The sequence below is a fragment of the Chenopodium quinoa genome, unplaced genomic scaffold, assembly GCF_001683475.1.
Source record: "Chenopodium quinoa cultivar QQ74 unplaced genomic scaffold, ASM168347v1, whole genome shotgun sequence".
Taxonomy (NCBI): domain Eukaryota; kingdom Viridiplantae; phylum Streptophyta; class Magnoliopsida; order Caryophyllales; family Amaranthaceae; genus Chenopodium; species Chenopodium quinoa.
The window spans coordinates 665,261-684,673 of NW_018742890.1; the positions used below are offsets into that span (position 1 = coordinate 665,261).

Consider the following 19,413-nt stretch of genomic DNA (forward strand, 5'->3'; position numbering starts at 1 on the left):
TTCTTTGAAATATTTGTGGCATAACTAACCATTCTTAATGTCCTTGAGGTGCACTAAATGTTGTTAATCGGATATTATCCTTTTCCATTTTTACCTGCCAATATCCACTCTTGCAATCCATTTTTGAAAACCATGTTGCTCCTTGAATGTTATTAAATAACACCATTTTGTTATGAATATAATATCCATCAAATATAGTATTATCATTGAGCATTTTATAGTTTATAACCGTTTTAACTTTTCCTCTTTTTTCTTCGGCATGATTTCTTACCATGAAAGCAAGACTGTTGAGGACTTTCACTATCTCTTATGAGTTTATTTTCTAGTAATTCTTCTATTTGTTTATCAAACTCATGAATATCTAGATAAGTATAAATCATTTGGCGTACCCTAATAATGGTATTGGGATCTTTTAATGTGATTTTAGCATAGGTCATATCCCTATTCCAATATTAAAATGGATATGTGGAGTATAATTCCTTACATAATTTTTCTTGTTGTTTAATTATTTCTCCCTGAATCTTATTTTCGTCTTCAGAAATTCTTAAAGCAATTTTACGTTGTGTAGGGGTGACCCAATCACCATGCTTGCTGTGCAAGAATTCCATATTTTTTTTATGAGTATAAGCTTGTTATAGTTTATCTGCAAAAACTTCTTGTGCATTGATTGGTAAACACTATTTGGCTAATAGTTTGGGTACATGGTGAATATAATCTTTGGAAATTATTTCCAATGATCATATCATGAGATGGCTGATCAGTTGTCCACAATACTGGAATTGTAAATGGAACACCATTAATTTCAATAACCAAATCTTCTATTATTTCTGAGTGTTGCATTACACTATCATCAGCGATTTTAACCTGCATAAGAGTTTCTGCTTTTTTCCACATATAATTAGGAAATAGTACTCTTTTTTCCAAAGCAGACTGAACATCCAAAGCATATGTTAACCTTTATGTAAATGATGTTTGGATATTTTTCTTGTTATTTCATGATAACTCTTTCTCCTTCTATTCTCTTCATAAACTGGTTCGTTGATAGTTTTAGTTATGTATCCAACTATTCTCCTATTATTATATTTTTTTATCACTCATAGATGAACTTGACCCTATATCAACACCGTGCCTTGAAGGTTCAAAAGCCTTACTTTTCTTAATTCTAATTCTTTCAAGTATTCTTGATATTTCTTCCTCATCTTCATCAACATCTGTTTCATCTATTTTACCCTTTCCTAATTCCATATTTTTTAAAGATGAATCTTGTCTACCTAGACTGTTAGTCTTTACACTTATACTTCTTTGAAGTCTAGGATTCTTTCTGATTCCTATGTGTAGGTGTCCTTGTTCATCGATAACAATTTGCTTGACTTATCTATTACGGTTGGGTTCATTAGTTCTTCGAGCCAAGATGTTTTTAGTTTTGTGTTACTAAGATCAACTTTGATTGGTTCAAATGCTCCTCCATTCTCATAATAATGAGCCTCAACAACTTGTTGTTTCTTTTGATGAACATCGATTGTACTAGATAATTTGTATATGATCTTCCACCTTAATTGTATTGGTCTACTTCCCTTTTGCATATTTATTCCCTCTGTCATAATTTTAATGCCTAATGGACTTTCAATATGTGCATCTTGTAATCTCACATAAAACCTTGGTTCACAAATATAACTTACCATTCCCTAACTAAGGTTGCAAGTTATACCAATTATTACCTGATCTTCAAAATTTTTATGTCTCATATCACATACAAAACTTAGACATTGAATATTTTTGCCAAAATCTTGTAATGGAGTTATGTAAACTTGTATTGCTCCAATACAAATAAAATGATATATTCTTTTAGGTCTCCTTTTGAGTCTTTCTCCATAATATGTTTTTCAATATTATTCAAATTTATCATATTAATAAGATTAGCTTTCTTTTCACAGTCTTCTATGACCATGCTACCTTCCATCTCTTCGCAAACGTATTTTTTCCTTATTTTTAGATTAAGAAGTGATATTCCAAATGTTTTTTTCTTTTGTGATGGTTGGGATGTTTCATCCTTGTTTATTTTTATTCCTTCTTCTAAGTCTTTATCATTTATGGTATATTCGGCATTTTGTAATTGACCTAGTGTTGTTCTTCCTTCACTGTTTTCTTCATTTTCAGATTCTACTAGATCATCAAACTCTTCTCTCATCTCATTAATTTCTTCATGCTCACTTTATTCTTGAGTTATAATCGTAATTTTTTCATTACTCTCATCATCATCATCTTCAGTGACTTCTACAACCCCTTTATTATTAGTTAATGCTAATTCTAAGGCCTCATATTCTGTGATTATTACGTAATACCAGCTTCCTAGGGTTTGCATTAACTTAAGGTTTCCTTTTTTTCATTCGTTAGCATAATGACCTATTTTTCCACATGACCAACATTTACAGTTTCTTTTCTTTTTAGGGCAATATGAAGATTTCCTGAAAAATCTACTTGGGCTTTTATATTTGTGCTTCTAATGCGCTGCCTTTTCTTATATTGCTCACCTCTGTTTTTATCAAACTGTGTTCTTCTATGAAATTTCTTTTTAGCATAATTATTCTTTGAACAACCATATTGGCTAGGCATATCCCAATAAGTTAAAAATTGTCTCTTAACTTGTTGTGTTCCCGTTACTTCTCTGCATTTCTTTTCGATCCATTTTCTTAAAAACGTTATTCTTATACCTAAACTATCCACAATACCATGATCAGTCTTCCATTCTTCATATTTTTCACTTATTTCTTCATTAATGGGGCTAGGTAGTTTATCATAGAACATTCCTAGATTGGCTCCATTTTCACCAATTTTGTATAATATGTCTCAAACTCAGTAAATAACCTTTAACATATTTTAGATTACAAATTGTCAGGTTAACTAGCTTTCTTTGATATTCAAGTACCTTTTCATTTTCATCAGCTTTGTAGCCAATAAATTCAATTTCTATGAATCGACAAGTTGTAGAAACATAGCCTAATTCTAGTTGCCTTAGTGTTTGTTTAATTTCTATGCCTAAGGTCTCATACTAATTAGCTACACATCCATAGAAACTGTATTCTATGTAATTTAAAAAGTTTTCTGATGTCTATTCAGTATTGAGATTAAGGATACTGCTCATACTTTTCTTCCAATGTTCTAGGACATCGACTCTATTTCTTACTCCATCAAAGTTTAGCTTATAACCAGTTTGACTTATAAGTTCAAGATTGATTTCTTCTTTTTTTCGGACTTCATTAGGCATGACCTTAATACCATATTGAATATCTCTTATTGCAATATATCTAGGTCTTCTATAACTTGACTCTCCTCTATACCTTTGCCTTGGAACGACATTATTAACATAATTGTTTTCAGGAATTTCTTCTTGATTTAATTCTTCTCCAATATTATTATTATTATTACAAAGTCAATCGATTTACAAGAAATTAGTGGGGAGCCGAGATACAACCTGGGTCCCCACCCTTTTAGCTATAACGAACCCGATCTTGTTGAAGAGAGAGCAGCTGCACGAGCACCAATATCCTGAGTCCTAGCGAACGCCTGAACCCGCTTCAGCAACGCAACAACATCCTTCTCTAATTCCCCCAATGAAGAAAAGGAGAAAGGAAGAAAACCATAGCCAATAGCCTTGCAATGCGCCCCATACTTATCCTGCTTCCGCCGAGCCGCAGCCGACACAACACGACTAGGAACGAAGTCAGACAACCCAGATTGAGTCAAAGGAGAAGACCCCGTCAAGTCAACACATACATCAAGACCTCTATCCCAGTAATAAAGCAACACATTTGCTGGTCGAAGAGCCCCGTCGTTCCCTCCAGTCAACCCAACGTTAACCTCCTTTCGTGCAAAAATCTTAGACCAAAAACAAATATCAACAAGGGTGTCACGAACAACGAACGTTGTGCCGATATTTAATACCCACCATCCCAGTACAAGACACTGCATGATCCCTATAAATATCCCCATCAAAAACCCTTGAACAAGCAGAACACGGTGTCGAAACGGAGAACAAAGGAACACCCAACCGGTAGCAAAGAACACAACGGTATAGTCTTACCATTCATAGTCTGACCCAAACCTGATATCGGGACCGTTCGCAACCAGGCAGAAGTGTGATCCCCCTGTTGGGACTTCCATAAGGCAACTTGACGTGGAGATAAGGAGAAAGTGGATGCTACAGATGCAATGACCTTCGTAAAATATATATCTGCCAATTTCTTCATGAGTTTGGGGGCAACGATCTCACTAGGGTTACGCATAAGGTCAGTCTCCACAGTCCTATTAAAAAGACTAAGAGCTCCAAATCGAAGGCCGGTCCTGGACCAACAATACCAGAATTGCAAAGAAGCGTAGCCTGAAGACTAGAAGACTGCAAACACGACGCAAGGAAAGCATAGTGCCGAACATCACCCGCTGAATAGACACCCAATCCACCATAAGAAAAAGGTAAGGTGGCAAGACACCATTGCCAATCACCAAAACCTGGCCCCGAAGCAGTTACAATGCGCTCCAAAGAAGCTCGAAGGGCCATATCAAAAGAAATCTGGGCCGCTTTAAAAAGACGAGGAGAACAAGTGCGCATAGAAAAGTAGAGTTTTGAAACCCCAATACACACACGAAGTAGTAACAACTCACATTGGGGATCATCAAGCTTAGCAACAACATCCATTAGCACAATGGTCTTAACATTCTCTGCGAAACAAGCTCACCACAGAAAGAGGAATCCACACTGACAGGACCACTAAGCAACTTAACTCCATGCACAGGACGAGCAATATCAGCATGAAAGACACCGACCAGACGGCTACGAGGGTCCTCCGTGGGCCAGAAAACTTCCATTTTCTCAACGTTTACATGGAGTCCGAGACGAGGCCCCTCCACCAAAATCAACTCCATAACCTTTCCTACCACCAAGGTGTCACCAATAATAGTGCCGGTCATCCAAATACCAATCCTGCAAATATAAGTCGAAAGAATCCCTAATAGGGCACACTAACGGATGGAGTACCAAAGTAAAAAGTAAAGGGCCAAGAGGATCACCCTGCTGCACTCCTTGACATGAACTTAAGATATGCTCCCCATAAAACAGTCTGGCTGGAGTAGAGTAATAGAATTTAACCCATCGTGAGAGAGCAGGGCAACGGAGAAGAACCTCACGCAACAAAACCGTACGGTCAACAAAATTAAAGGCATTCTGGAAATCCACCAGCAACATTGAGAGGCCAACATCACCACCACGAGCCTCAACTAATCGATTAACAACATGAAGAATAGCCTCACCACCCGCCGGCACCCCAACACCAAACTGAAGACCTCCTAAATAGCTTCCCAGACGCGGACCAATTAAAGCAGCCCCAACCTTTGAAACCAGACGCCTCCAAACAGTACCTGTAGGGTTTCGTAGTGACCCACACTATGCGGAATGAAACCTGCCAAGACCCGCCCCCATAATAAATGTAATTAACAAGCAAAACATAATTAAACACAAGAAAGGATAAAAGATTATACCTTTGACGCGTGCTTCGCTCAACTATGAGCTCTTACTTGAACCCCGAAAATACGAGGTCTCCGACGGGATCGCACCCTCGAACCCGACCCGAGCGTCCTAAGCCTCGAAGGTTAGTCGAGACCCAAACAAATAAAACTAAGAGTTTTACGAATTTATGGTTTACTCAAATCAAGAGTTGCCTTTTTAATTCCACTCAAGTGTGTCCATTCCTAATACCCATGCCTTGGTATTTATAGGGAAATGGACCCTTGATTTCCAATCTCCCACCAATGTGGGAGAGTTGGTAAATTCAACAATTTATACCCGTGTTCTAATTTTTGTTCTTCTAATATTCTAGATAGTTTTCTTACGTTCTAAACTTTTTCACCCTATGTTCTAACACTACTACATTTTTGATCTAATCTAACGGCAAATTTCGTTGTATTAAGTGTTAAAAACCGTTGTATTAGACCTAATCCAACGCCTGTATACCGTTACATCAGCTGGTGTTGTATTAAGCCTAATACAACGGCTTATTGCATCTAATACAACGGCTGCCAATATGCCGTTGGATTAGGTACATGCCGTTGTATTAGCTTGATACCTAATCCAACGGCATTTTGGCTGTCGTTGTATTAGATGAATATGCAACAAAATCATGATCTATAGACCGAATCCAACGACAAGGCTAATGTAACGGTATTTTCCACCTACTACAACGGTATATGTCACCTAATACAACGGTATATGTCACATAATACAACGGTATATGTCACCTAATACAACGGTGTATTTTCACCTAATGCAACGGTGTATTATATTTTTTTGAGGGAATACATATATATTTTATTAGTTAGTTTAAATTTAAAAGGTAACAATAAATATAAAATATATCAATATATTTATAACAATAAACGAAGTATATATAATATGTACGTTACATTACAAAATATTGTTTCCATATATATGTTACACTACCGATACTAACTAATAATAAATAATAAAAGTTTACTAATTAAAAATCGTCCAAAATACAAATCCTAATCTTCACAAGCTCGAACTAAATAAAATTAGTCACCGACGTGTACGCTCCATTTGTTGGATGACAATATATAATCATTGTACTTCATTCACCTCCATCTAGCTCGCCATGCACCTATATGTAAAAATAAAAGAAATTAATACACAATATATAGAGATTATAAGCTGAGAAAATGATGAGAAAACTGAGAATTTCCTGGCAAAGTACCAAAATCCCACATGAGTCGCACATAATCTTCCAATTTGGCTTAGATTTTTAGTAGATCATCACACAAATTTTAAGAGCAACCCATTATATTTGTCTGAAATAAAACTTATCAACAGCCACAGAGCACAAACAGTACTGCAATAAGCTACACTCGAGCAGCACTTGTCTCCTCTTGATTAAGGCACTTAATAGACTAGAGGCCAAGTGGTTTTTGCACAAGTCCTACTGGAAATGCAGCAACGGAAGTCTACTTAATGTATTTCTGCAGCACTGTAAAATAACAGTGGTAATTATATTTTTAACTGCTCAAAGCACAGCAAAATCATCATGGTCTCATGGACCGAAGCCACACAGCATAGAATAGTCAGACTACCTGAGAGTCACATAGAAGCCTAGGGGGACGAATATGAGGAAGCACCCATCCTATGCACCGCAATAAGTGGTCATCCTACTTCCCCTATCCCACTATTCTTGACTGAGTTTCGTTTAAATTAATTTGAATACACAATTTTGTTCCTTTTTACCCTTCTATGGCTATCCTAAGAAGGGGAGAAAATTGGCCTGAGAACAAGCTTCTTGATGCCTTCCAACAGCACAAAGAAGATGAGTGCCAGACAATAGTTTAGCTGCAACAACCTAGATAAAGGTGACAGTGATTAGAGTACACATAGACCCATAGGAAACATACAGTTTAATTCAATGCGAAACTGTTGCTATACCTTAACAGCAAGTTCAAGAAGAGACTTTGACACAGCAGAAGCGAGGGCAACTGCACGCAGCGCGTTTGCATAGAAGTAATGGCTTTCAGGGGAAGTGGATAGTAATAAACTAACTGCAGCTTCTAAATTTCCAACTGAGACAAGACTGTCCATAATACCAAAGAGTCATTAGAATAGATGTATGCATTATCATTGGCTTAAAGCAAGTCAAATGTATCAACAAGGTACAATTGGTAGCCAGGAACGTGGAACTTTGAACAGGACTATATATGAAAAAAGAGTGGGAGCAGAGAGAAAGAGAGATAACTGGGGTAGAAAATCCTAGCTCATCATTCAACCTTGCTATGGTACGCTCCATTTCAAGTTGTAGGCTTATCTCAATGACTCCAATATAAATAAACATGTTTTTTTGCAAATAAAAATATATACTTTTGTATCAAGCAATTAACAGCACGAGTGGCGGCATCACAAGTAGCAACAACACCAACATCTAAAAGAACAAGGCCTGTCAATTATTGATAAACAAGATGTATAATACTCAGTAGCACATTACAAGTACAATTGGTAACTTTAATGTTCATAATTCTGCCTAGAGTAATACATAATTTAGTAATTTAAAATAAGATGGGATAATATATTCCATTCATTGTTTCAAATTCTACTTATGAAATAAACCCAATAGGTTTATAATCTCAGGTTGTCTAACATACTAGCTGTAACATACTAATAATCACAAAAAATTTCTACCACCAAAGGTTTGCCTAATAAAAGCTAAACAATAAACAAAAATTAGAGCTTAATAATAATGTAAAGCTAAAGGCCAACTGTACACATTCATGTCAATCAAACTTAAAGTATCCTAAAGTTTTAGGGGCAGCATACTTTAGATATTGTATCACTTCTTACTAACAAAAATTTCCCTTTAAAACAAAACACTAGTAAGTTTTAATATCTCGGTTTAGCATAATAATGGTACAATAGAACTTTCAATTCCATTCAATGGCTAAATTTTCCTGGAATTTATTTAAAGCAACCAATTTGTGGGAGAATCAGAAAATTTGCTGGACTAAATGAGAACAGCATCACCATTACTGACAAAAAAACACCTATAAACTAATTTACCCATACCAACTGATTTCTCCTCAAAAATGCATAAATAATGACACAATTATACTGTACAAAAATTCAAACCAAGAATTCAAACCTAGAAAATTTCAAACCCAGATTATTTACTCTTTTGTCTATTATTTGACATAAATCCGAAAAAATTAAAACCAAACCATTCACCGGCATAAACACAAAGACAAAATTCAATTAACACAAACCCTAATCACAAAGACACCAGAGATTCGAGCAAATTGAGGTATACCTTAAAAGATCAAAGTTATAACTAAGCTACTATACATTGCCACAATCAAAGTTATATCAATATCTTAAACAGTTAAACCAACTCACCAAAGCTGAAACTCATAAGGATCTCTACAATCATGCCCAAACGGGCTCGGAAACTACGAAAACTCTCGCCTTTATATCTGTTGTTGATGTTACTTCCTACATACAATCAAACAAACAATGGAATTCGATTAAACACCCATACTTTCAGCATTGATAAGTCGATAACCATGAAACAAAACATTTACTTGTTGTTAGGAATTTTGCTCTTCTCCTTGTAAGGCTTAACAAGAACACGAGATCATAGACATAATCGATCCAAAACACAAACAAATTACCCCCATTACCCTACCCTTCAATCAAAACAAAATTAATTTCCAAAATGAAAACTAATTATAAGAGCCTAACTAATTTCTGGCAGAAATTGGGAGAAGAATTTCTAAAATTTGGTTGTGAAAATCATATCCAATTCACATTATGAAAATTTTAGATATAATTAAATTTTAAAAAGGCTTACCAAGGCAACTTAAAGATAAAAAACCCTTTGTGCTGCCGGCAATTGTTCAACACCTTATTCTATTTATCTTAAGTCCTTTTTTATCTTCACCTACAAAAATTCAAACCCATATTTCAATTGTGTAAATTTATAACCAGAAATCTATATAAAATCAAAGTAAATCAATGGGTCATCAACTTAGTGTAGGGAGTATTAACATTGTTTTGAAAATGTTACATTTATAGTAGGATGAGGAATAGTTTTTGAGAAAGAACCCCTCAATAAACACATTGATAGAATTATTATCCTATTGAACCTATTTAGTGTGGTTGAAATTGTTTTGTGATCAATTTTGGTTAAGCTGATCACTGGCCATAAAAGTAACACAGTTTCTGATCCTTTTTGCTTGTGCATAAGCGTCTGATTGATAATACACTCTTGAGGTTTAGAAACAAGGCTGGCATATCCTAACTGTTTTGGCCTAAGTGTGAGGTAAAAGCTAATCGGTGTAACATGACCCTGCAAATGTGGGATCAATTGAACCAAAACAGAAGATGCAAGCAAGAGTGTATTTGCGCTAGCATTGAAGCTCGAGTTTTAATTAGTAGTAAGTTGTACAGTAGATAACAGATAGAGTGTTCCATACTTCGGTATTTTGAAAAGTAAAAAATCTATCCCTTTTCTGTTGTTCAATTCAGTCCCTTTTTCAAAATCCTAATTTGAGCGCTGCAAATTCATAAGACCTTGATTCAAATTAATAATATGAAAATTAGAGAAGATAGATTCAAGTCGTGCTAAAGTTAAAGCTTGAAGATGAGAGAGCAGACATGTGTAAGCTTAAAACAAAGCTTTAGATTCCTGAAAATTCCATAAAGGGCAAGTATATATTTCAGGACCCTCTCTACATAGGTTAATAGTATTCAATTGTTATCAATTGAAAAACTATAAATTATCTGTTATGTAAAGAAAGGGAAGGAGGAGGGTTCATAAGTAAAATAGGGAGATTAGAGTGGTGCATAAATAATGACACAATTATACTGTACAAAAATTCAAACCCAGAAAATTTCAAACCCACATTATATACTCCTTTGTCTATTATTTGACATAAACCCGAAAAAAGTAAAACCAAACCATTCACCGGCATAAACACAAAGACAAAATTCAATTAACACAAACCCTAATCACAAAGGCACCAGAGATTCGAGCAAATTGAGGTATACCTTAAAGATCCGAGGAAATTTGTCACATGCAAGAGTCGAACAATCAGCCACCACCACCGCTACCGCCAGCGCCTTCCTTCAATTCGCCTAATCTACCATTTGAAGAGGAAGAAGAGAGAGAATTAGGAAAAAAAAATGTGAATTTGTGAACAAAGCTGGGCACTGAATTGGGAAAAATGAGGAACTGAAGGGCGTGGGAATATAGACAGAGCTAGCTAAAAATGAAAATTAGGGGAAAATGAGTTATCTTCTGGGTAATTGCGAGCGTAGTGAGATGAATTTGGGGAAAAATGAGGAGGGAAGTTAATAAATGGAAATTTCGTTTTGGCGCCTATACAAAAACAGTGCCGTTGTATTAGATATTTTGCCGTTGGATTAGGCAATATTGCCATTGGATTAGCCAAAATGAGCCGTTGGATTAGCTGGCCTAATGTAACGGTTTTTTAAAACCGTTGTATTAGCCCAGTGTTTGATATATTAACATGATGCCGTTGTATTAGCCTTGTCTAATAATAGTAGAGCCGTTGTATTAGCTCCGTCTTCGCCGTTGCATTAGATAAAAAATGTAGTAGTAAATTTTTCTATCTAAGTTCTAAATTTTTTTTCATATGTTCCAATTTTTTTTCCTATGATCTAATTTTTTTCCCCAATGTTCTAATTTCCTATGTTCTAAGTTTTTACTATATTGCAAATCATTTTCTAAGGTTCCAAATATTTCCTATGTTCTAAAGTTGTTTGTATATTCTACACCTATGTTTTAATGTTTTTTCTACCTATGTTCTAAAGTTTTTTGTACCTATATTCTAAAGTTTTTTTTCCCTATGTTCTAAATTTTTTCTACCTATGTTCTAAAGTTTTTTTTTACTATGTTCTAAATATTCTTTTACCTATGTTCTAAATTCTTTTGCCTATGTTCTAAATTTAGTCTACTTATGTTCTAAAGTTTTTTTTTCCTATATTCTAAAGTTTTTTTTTTCTATGTTCTAAATATTCTTTTACCTATGTTCTAAATTTTTTTTTCACTATGTTCTAAATTTAGTCTACTTATGTTCTAAATTTTTTCAACCTATGTTATAATTTTTTCCTATGTTCTAAATTTTATCTACCTATGTTCTAATTTTTTTTTTCCCTATGTTTTAAACATTCTTTTCCCTATGTTCTAAACTTTTTTTTTTCCTATGTTCTAATTTTTTTTTTCTTTTGCCTATGTTCTAAATTTTTTCCTATGATCTAAAAATTTGATTGACATATCATGCACATAAAGAAGGATGGACAGTTTTCCCATTGTTTTTGAACTTTCGTTCCTTTCATACTATTTTTTTTGTAATTTTTTCTTCAAAGTTTACATAAAAACATAACCAGCTCTCTTCAGCTGTATTTTTTCTTTCTTGTTCATGGTTTTTTTTTTGTGGGTTGTTATACTAATTTACATATTGCAACTTGCACCACCTGCATCCTACACGTATCTCCACATTAAACAATTAATGAACTAGAATAATTAAAAAAACAAACAAAATCAATTAATTAGATGTCACAAGGAAACAACCACCATCTGCTTCTTGTTACTTGACTCCATGGTCAACAACTCCACCTCCCTTAACCTCTTCCCATTGCCACATCCATTTCCGGTCGTCGCTTCGACCACCACATTTGCACTAATCACAATTGGAGCTTACCAATATCCACCCAAACAATCGTAGCATTGGCCCAGTTGATCGTACCTCCACTACTGGGCACTGGACAACAACACGGTTGTCCCTTTGTAGTGCCTCAATAGACTCAGACTCAGCCGCGCACCACCAAATCACCATTCAGCAGCACCCCACGCTGCTTTTAACCACCGCACCACCATTACTCACCCTCAACCTCCACCATCACTCACCAAAAATGACGCCAAAAAAAAATCGAAAAAAATGGACTGAAATTATCTAATAATAAAGAGTAGCGGTGAAATTACCTCATATTGCTGAAATTCAAACGCTAAAATTGCTGAAATTCGAACATTAAAATCGCTGAATTAAACTTGTTTAATGCATCGAACAAGGGTTCGAAATTACAAAATTTGCAAATCAATTGCTCAATTAAACTTGTTTAATGCAAGTTTATGCTATGAACAATAATTTTTGTTGAAATTGAGTGAAAATTATAATAAAAAATCCTTGGAATTTCCTTCAAATAGCAACAATTTTGGTAATTTTCGAAGTAAATTTGGGGGTTTTAGGAGAGAGAGTGTGGTAGGAACTCTAGGAAGAGAGGGTTATGTTTGAGTAGAGAGAAAATTTGGGGTATATATATGTAGGTTGTCAGTTTTCGTGTTTACTATAATTCCATTACTTGCTTTCTCTTAATCTAGAGCGTCTATTTCAATCTAATCGTACGGCTAAGATTGGTTCTTATGTACCCACTAGGGTTCTTATATAAGGAGGGTTCTTACTATATATATATAGTATATATATATATATATATATATATATATATATATATATATATATATATATATATATATATATATATATATATATATATATAGGGGAGGGATTCGGTAAGAACCCCTCCTTATATAAGAACCCTAGTTATATAAGAACCAATCTCAGCCGTAGGATCAAATTAGGATGAGCTGTTAGGATAAAACAAAATAAAATGAATTTTAATCTTTCCTACACTTAAAAAAAAGCAACTCTAACTTTCTCTCTCTTCGTATACATTCATGACTTTCTCTCTCTTCATCCCAAAAATCTTCATAGAAGTTACAATTTAAAGGAGTTTCAAATCAGGTATGGTTTCTTTTTTTCGATTTTGCTCAGATTTGTATGAAATTCGCATGATGTTCAAGTAGATTTTCAGATTTTTCGATTTCATTTTTGCGATTTTTGTGGTTTGATTTTTTGCGATTTTTGTGATTTGTTTTTTGCGATTTTTGCGATTTTCTGATTTGATTCTCATGAATTTCGCATGAGTTATAGTTTATTATCATTTTTCGATTTTCAGATTTTTCGATTTCGATTTTTGTGGTTTGATTTTTTGCGATTTGTTTTTTGCGATTTTTTGATTTGATTCTCATAAATTTCGCATGAGTTAAAGTTTATTATCACGCTACTCTTGATTATTATTGTTTAATTTTTTTTCATTTTACCATTTTTTGTGCGATTTATGTAAGATTTTTTGTTGGGCGATTTTTGAGCCATTTTTTTTTTATTGTTGGTGTCGTTGTTGTGCTATTTTTGTGCCATTTTTTAGTTATTTATGGTTGTTATTGGGTGTGATTGGTGGCAGAGGAATGAAAAGCTTGGTGATGTTGGCAGTTGTCGAGGGTTTTGTGTGATGATCATATAATCCATTGTTTTCCAGCTTGTATAATTGCCTCTTAATGTCATCCTGATTCTAAAAGTTGTTATCTGGCGTAACTACCCCCAACTGTTGCCACAAAACAAGTAAATAAATTAGGCATTACACTGCTGCTTTAATTTGTTGTGTGACTTACTTAAGGAAATGCTTGTGCTGAATGCTGATTAATTAAGGCTTACTGGTTACATTGCATAGACGGGCACATAGTTCAACAACATGTTTGCCATATGGGTGTCTTTAGCTGAGACCTGAAGCAACATAGTGAATTATTTGTCTAAAAAGGGAGTGAAGAGCATGCATATCTAGTTAAATGCTTAAGTAATGAAGTATTATTGTAATTTGAATTCATCTAAATAGGTAAGGAAATCCCAACTATTTGCAAATCAGTATTATATTATCATGCCAAACAGTAAATTAAGGCATAACAAGCACTATGGATGTTATGGAGCACAGGACTTTCAGTGGATTTCCATTGGTAGCTCTAACCTCATTTGCATAGTTACATTAACGGAGTATTATATTAAATAAAAATTTGTAGATATAAATTTAATTGATGAGTTATTAAATTCTCAAGTCAATTTGATTTGTATAAGTGTTTGTGAGTAGTTAGTGTGGCTAAATTTAGAACATAGGAAAAAAAAAACTTTAGAACATAAGTAGACTAAATTTAGAACATAGGAAAAAAAAATTTAGAACATAGGTAAAAGAATATTTAGAACATAGGAAAAAAAAAACTTTAGAACATAGGAAAAAAAAACTTTAGAACATAGGTAGAAAAAAATTAGAACATAGGAAAAAAAAACTTTAGAATATAGGTAGAAAAAACTTTAGAACATAGGTGTAGAATAAACGAATAACTTTAGAACATAGGATAAATTTGGAACATAAGAAAATGATTTGCAACATAGTAAAAATTTAGAACATAGAAAATTAGAACATTGGGAAAAAAAAAATTAGATCATAGGAAAAAAAAATTGGAAATTTAGAATATTGGGAAAAAAAATTATTTAAAAGATGATGTTTCAGTAAAAACAATGGGACCTTCGGCAGGTCCTTCGGATGAGTGGAGACGAAGCCCAATTCGAGTGATGACCGAACTGAGGATTTCCTGCACAGCTAAACAAACGTAAACTGGCCTCTAGGGTTGTCCGAGGAAGGCCCCTCCGATGCCGAAGTCAGTACAATTGTCAAATGGTGAGAGAAAAGCTATGCAAGAGAGTTTAGTTGCTTGAGGCAATATGAGTGAATGAATGTGAATTTGCATAAGTGTGAGCTTTTATACCTTGCTCCAATTGAATGGAGTGGGCTTGAGGAGTCAAATGGGCTGCCATTTGACTGGGCTTCGTTGGCATAACTTGGCACATGGGCCAGAGGATTGGACCTTGCCTATTGGGCTTTGTTTATTTTCATTTGTGGAGTGGGCCCAAATACAAGTTATTTGGACCCCAAACAACTTGCCCCCCAGATCCGATTCGTGAGGATAACGGGTCGGGTTTTCAGCTGCCGAGAGACTTGGAGGGAAATAAATGAAAATAATTTGAATTTTGTTTGAGGAATTTGCACGGTTTTTAACGGTTAATTTATACTTAACTAACCTTAATGACAATTAATTAAGAATAATGGGGAAGTGGAAAGAATTTAATGGGAAGTTAATTTTCGCGGTTGCAATTAAGTGGGAAGAATTTGAGTAGCCACGAGTTGAAATAGTGCTTAGTGGGTGGTTAATACCTCTTAAATTCCGGAAACTGAATCCAAGAACATACTCAAGAGTGTTTCGAATTCCCTTAATCTTCATTTCGCTACTCAAAATCCTATTGTCTCCCAAACTCGCGCAACGCCTTAATTTTTCTTTCGCTGTTTTCTTGCAATTCGAAGCCCTAAACTCAAAATCCGATTCTCCAAACTTGTAGATCGGCGAATTCCGAGTTTGAAGAAGGTAATTTTCTAACAATTCGCTTCGGTTTTCTTTGCTTTTCGAAATATTTTTCCTTTTTTCCCTTTTTTCGCACTTTTCGAACCTCCGCCAACTGAAAATGTCCGGCGACCGCGGAAAAGAGCCCATTAGGCCCGAGTCGAGTGCCGAGGAGGAAGAGGAGGAAGTGCCGCAGCTAATTCTGAGGCGGAATCGCCCTTTGGCGATGATGCCTCCTCTTAGCGGCCAAAACCCTAATGTTGGGGCCGCGCAGGCCGCCACTTCAAGTGGCGCTGGCTTGAGGGTAGTGCCTTTGTCCAGCCGTCCACCTAGGGATTCAGCTGAGGCCAGTACCTTTGGCTGAAGCGCGGCTTCGGCATCCAGGCCGCTGACTCCCGAAGAACGGGAGGGGACCTCGGTCCAGGATAACGAGGGCATTATGAGGGCTGCGCCCTATTCTTGGTGGATCGAAAACGATGCCCAGTATCACTTCGCCGAACAACTCGAAATATATTACGGCATCATGGAAGAGGATGGGTACTGGTGCAAAATGCATGTTGCCGATGACAGGATTCATTGGCCCCCACCTGGGTACATCGGGGTCTACACCCGGCAATTGCAAAACGGGCTTCGATTTCCTGTCCACTCTTTCGTCATCAAACTGCTGAACGGATACAACATATCCCTGGCTCAGCTGACCCCTTTGAGTGTCAGAAGGATCATGACCTATCTTTGGGTCTGTTTATTTTGTGGATTTGAACCGAGCGTTCACTGTTTTCGGTGCATTCAAAAACTTGTGTCGAACACCCAATCTAGCCGATTTCATGGCCTAGGGTGGTGGCAGATAGAAGATGAGAAGGGATTTCTCACGTCTTATCCGAACGACACATCGGATAAAAATTGGAGAGGGCAGTGGATCTGGATCCGAGTACCCTATGATGAAGCTCATCCAAATTATTTTGGGGCTCCCCGCTTCCTGAGAAAACCTGACCCCGGAATGTCAAGCATCGGTGCTGATGAGTTCAATGAACTTGATCAAAGCCAAATGGAGTTTTTTGGCCGGAATAAAATGACTGTTACTGGCCGAATGGCCAACGTGCCGAGCACTTGGCTGCCCTGTTTTCATTACATCTTCCAGGAGAAGATGCTCGCTGTCGTCGGCCTCAGTCGAAGATACCAAGGCGGTAAGGGGAATTCGGCTGGGGCCGAAGTCTTTTACTGCTTTTATCCTTTTTGTTGCTTGCTGACTTGCGAACTTTACTTTTTTCAGCTGAACTCATCCTTGTTTTCTTTTAACTTTTCAGAGTTGTACGAAGCGAACTCGGGCATTGATTACGAAGTGCTCGGGATCAGCGACGAGAAGGTACCACTCACTAATACGCCGAAGATAACAGAGGTTAAAGATCGGCCACTTGCCCTCCAGCCGAGGAAACTTGAAATTGTCAGCGCCTTAGAGTATCAAAGTCAGAAGGCCTGGCATCAAAAGATTGACCCCTTCTTCCTTCACCAGGCTGAAGAAGTTGCTACTGTTGAAGCTGCTTCTACTCCGCAAGCCGAAGCGGGGCCCTCTGTCTCAGCTGCTGAGCCAGGAAGATACGAGGCTAATAAGAAAGAAGCCAACAACGACGAGTATTTGCTGGATACTTCGGTGAGTTTTCTACTGCTCTCTTAATTTTGCCAGAAATTGCTTTAAGTGCAGATCTTCGGCTACTTTATTACATAAGAAATTCTACAATTTTTCTGAGTGTGTAGCTTCAGCTTAAGTATGCATGCTATACCCAAATTTCTGAACTTGTAAGAATTTTTTCCGAGTACAAATCTTCGGATGCATGTCTCATTCTATTTGTTCAGCATGTTAGGACTTGAACGATTGTAGAATCTCTATCAATCTTTTGTTGTGATTTGTCTGACTTGTGCAAATTTGCTAAGTATAAGGCTTCGGCTGTGAGACCTGTGTATACTTTATGCGTTTTTTTTTTACTCACACATGTATCTGCCCCCCCTTTGATCTCTTCTGCTTCAGTCCGACGAAGAGGAAGTAGAGAGAGAGGATTTGGCCGAAGCCTTCCCTGTCCCCGAATCTGCTCCTGAAGAATCGATGGCCGGCGGGAGAAGGAGACCCTTGGTCCGTCCCGGCCAATTCAAGGCGCCCGAGATACCTGCTAAGCGGCCTCGGCTTGAGGAGGTCCGGGAAGAGGCGACCACAAAAGTCACTTCCCCATCTCGGGAAGTTGTAGTTGAGGTGGTCGAGTTGCAAACTAGCTCTTCGCCTCCTCACCATGTCGCCGAGCCATTTTTTGAGGAGGTTCGGCACGAGGAAGATGCGTTAGGTGTCCAGGTTGAAGATCCTGGGCTTGTTGTTAATGAGAATGAGCCTCAGCTAGCTGAAGCTGAAGTGCTCAAGCCTAGGGATATCCCCTCCAGCTCGGCTGCGGACTCTTTCAAAACTTTTCAATCCGCTGAGATGGGTTTCGGCTTGGTGCCCATGGTTCCTATTTCGGCACATGCTCGAGAAGTTTTTGAGTCTAAGCATGATTCAGGTGTTGCCTATTTCGGCAATTTGGGCAACCTTTCAGCCTTGGACAGGGCCAGGGCTTGGATGCTGGGTGCTGCTGCAGGGGCTGCTGAGCCTTCGGCTAGCGTGCCAGATCCGCTTCTGGAAAACCAGAGGTTGCTGATGCAGGTAATCTTCTATCACTTTAAACATTCCTCAGATTGTTTACTTCTTCCTCTCTCATCTTCACTCTCTTTTTCTTCCTTTGAGAAAATTTTTCTAAGTGTTGGGTTTCGGCTAACTTTTTGCAGGTCGTGCATAATCATTTCCTCTCTATGGAAATGCAGGACGAGCTGTTAACCAGGGTCGAGAAGGCGGAAGAAGTTGAGGCCCGAGCTCGACTTGCTGAACCGAAACAAGTTAGGGCTGAAGAGGAGGCGTCTGAGCTGAGACTGAACATGCAAAACATGGAGGCCAACTTCCTCTTAGTCTGCCAGAATCTAGAGCGGACTATCTTTCCTTGGCTGGAGAAGGGCCATGCCCTTCTCCAGGAGTACGGTGCCGAAAGCATTGCTGAATTCAAGGCCCGTATCGAGGCGAAACTGAAGGAGGATGTTGAGTCTCGGCAGCTTCTGATTTCAGATCACGAGAGCCAGCTTGCTCAGGTTAGACAAGAGGCTCAGAAGAGGCAGGAAGACTTGGAAGCAGCCAACAAGCAGCTGAAAGAGGAACTTGAGACTCGGAAGTCTGAACTTGAGTCTGCTAAGGAGTTGCTCAAAACCCGCATCTATACCGAAGAAGAATATGCTGAAGGGTTCGATAATGCCTGGAAGTCAACTCGACTCTTGGCCCTCCACGCTACCCTAGATATCAACTGGGACCGGGTTGAGGCTTGGTCAATGGATCCCGACAACCCTCGGATCAACGAGGCCAGCCAGGCTGAGATTGACTTCCTTGTTCGTCAGGCCGAGGCTGAAGAAGCTGAAAGAACCGCGAAGGAAACTGAGAAGCCTTCTGCTTCTTCTATTGGGGCTGGCCCTTCAGGTGCTCAGCCTGATGCCGAAGCATAGGAAT

The 19,413-nt window shown here is 37.4% G+C and overlaps 1 long non-coding RNA gene across 2 annotated transcripts; it reads right to left on the reverse strand.

Moving 5' to 3' along the window:
* Window positions 1-6,390: 6,390 nt before the first annotated feature.
* On the reverse strand, window positions 6,391-11,274 carry LOC110726920. Of its 2 annotated transcripts, XR_002512424.1 has the most exons (7): window positions 10,589-11,274; window positions 9,390-9,479; window positions 8,936-9,031; window positions 7,481-7,625; window positions 7,135-7,397; window positions 6,762-7,031; window positions 6,391-6,668 (listed from the first exon to the last, which is right to left on the reverse strand). It is a non-coding gene; the product is annotated as an uncharacterized LOC110726920 (long non-coding RNA). The 2 variants fall into 2 exon arrangements; XR_002512425.1 differs by lacking the exon at window positions 9,390-9,479.
* Window positions 11,275-19,413: the final 8,139 nt, after the last annotated feature.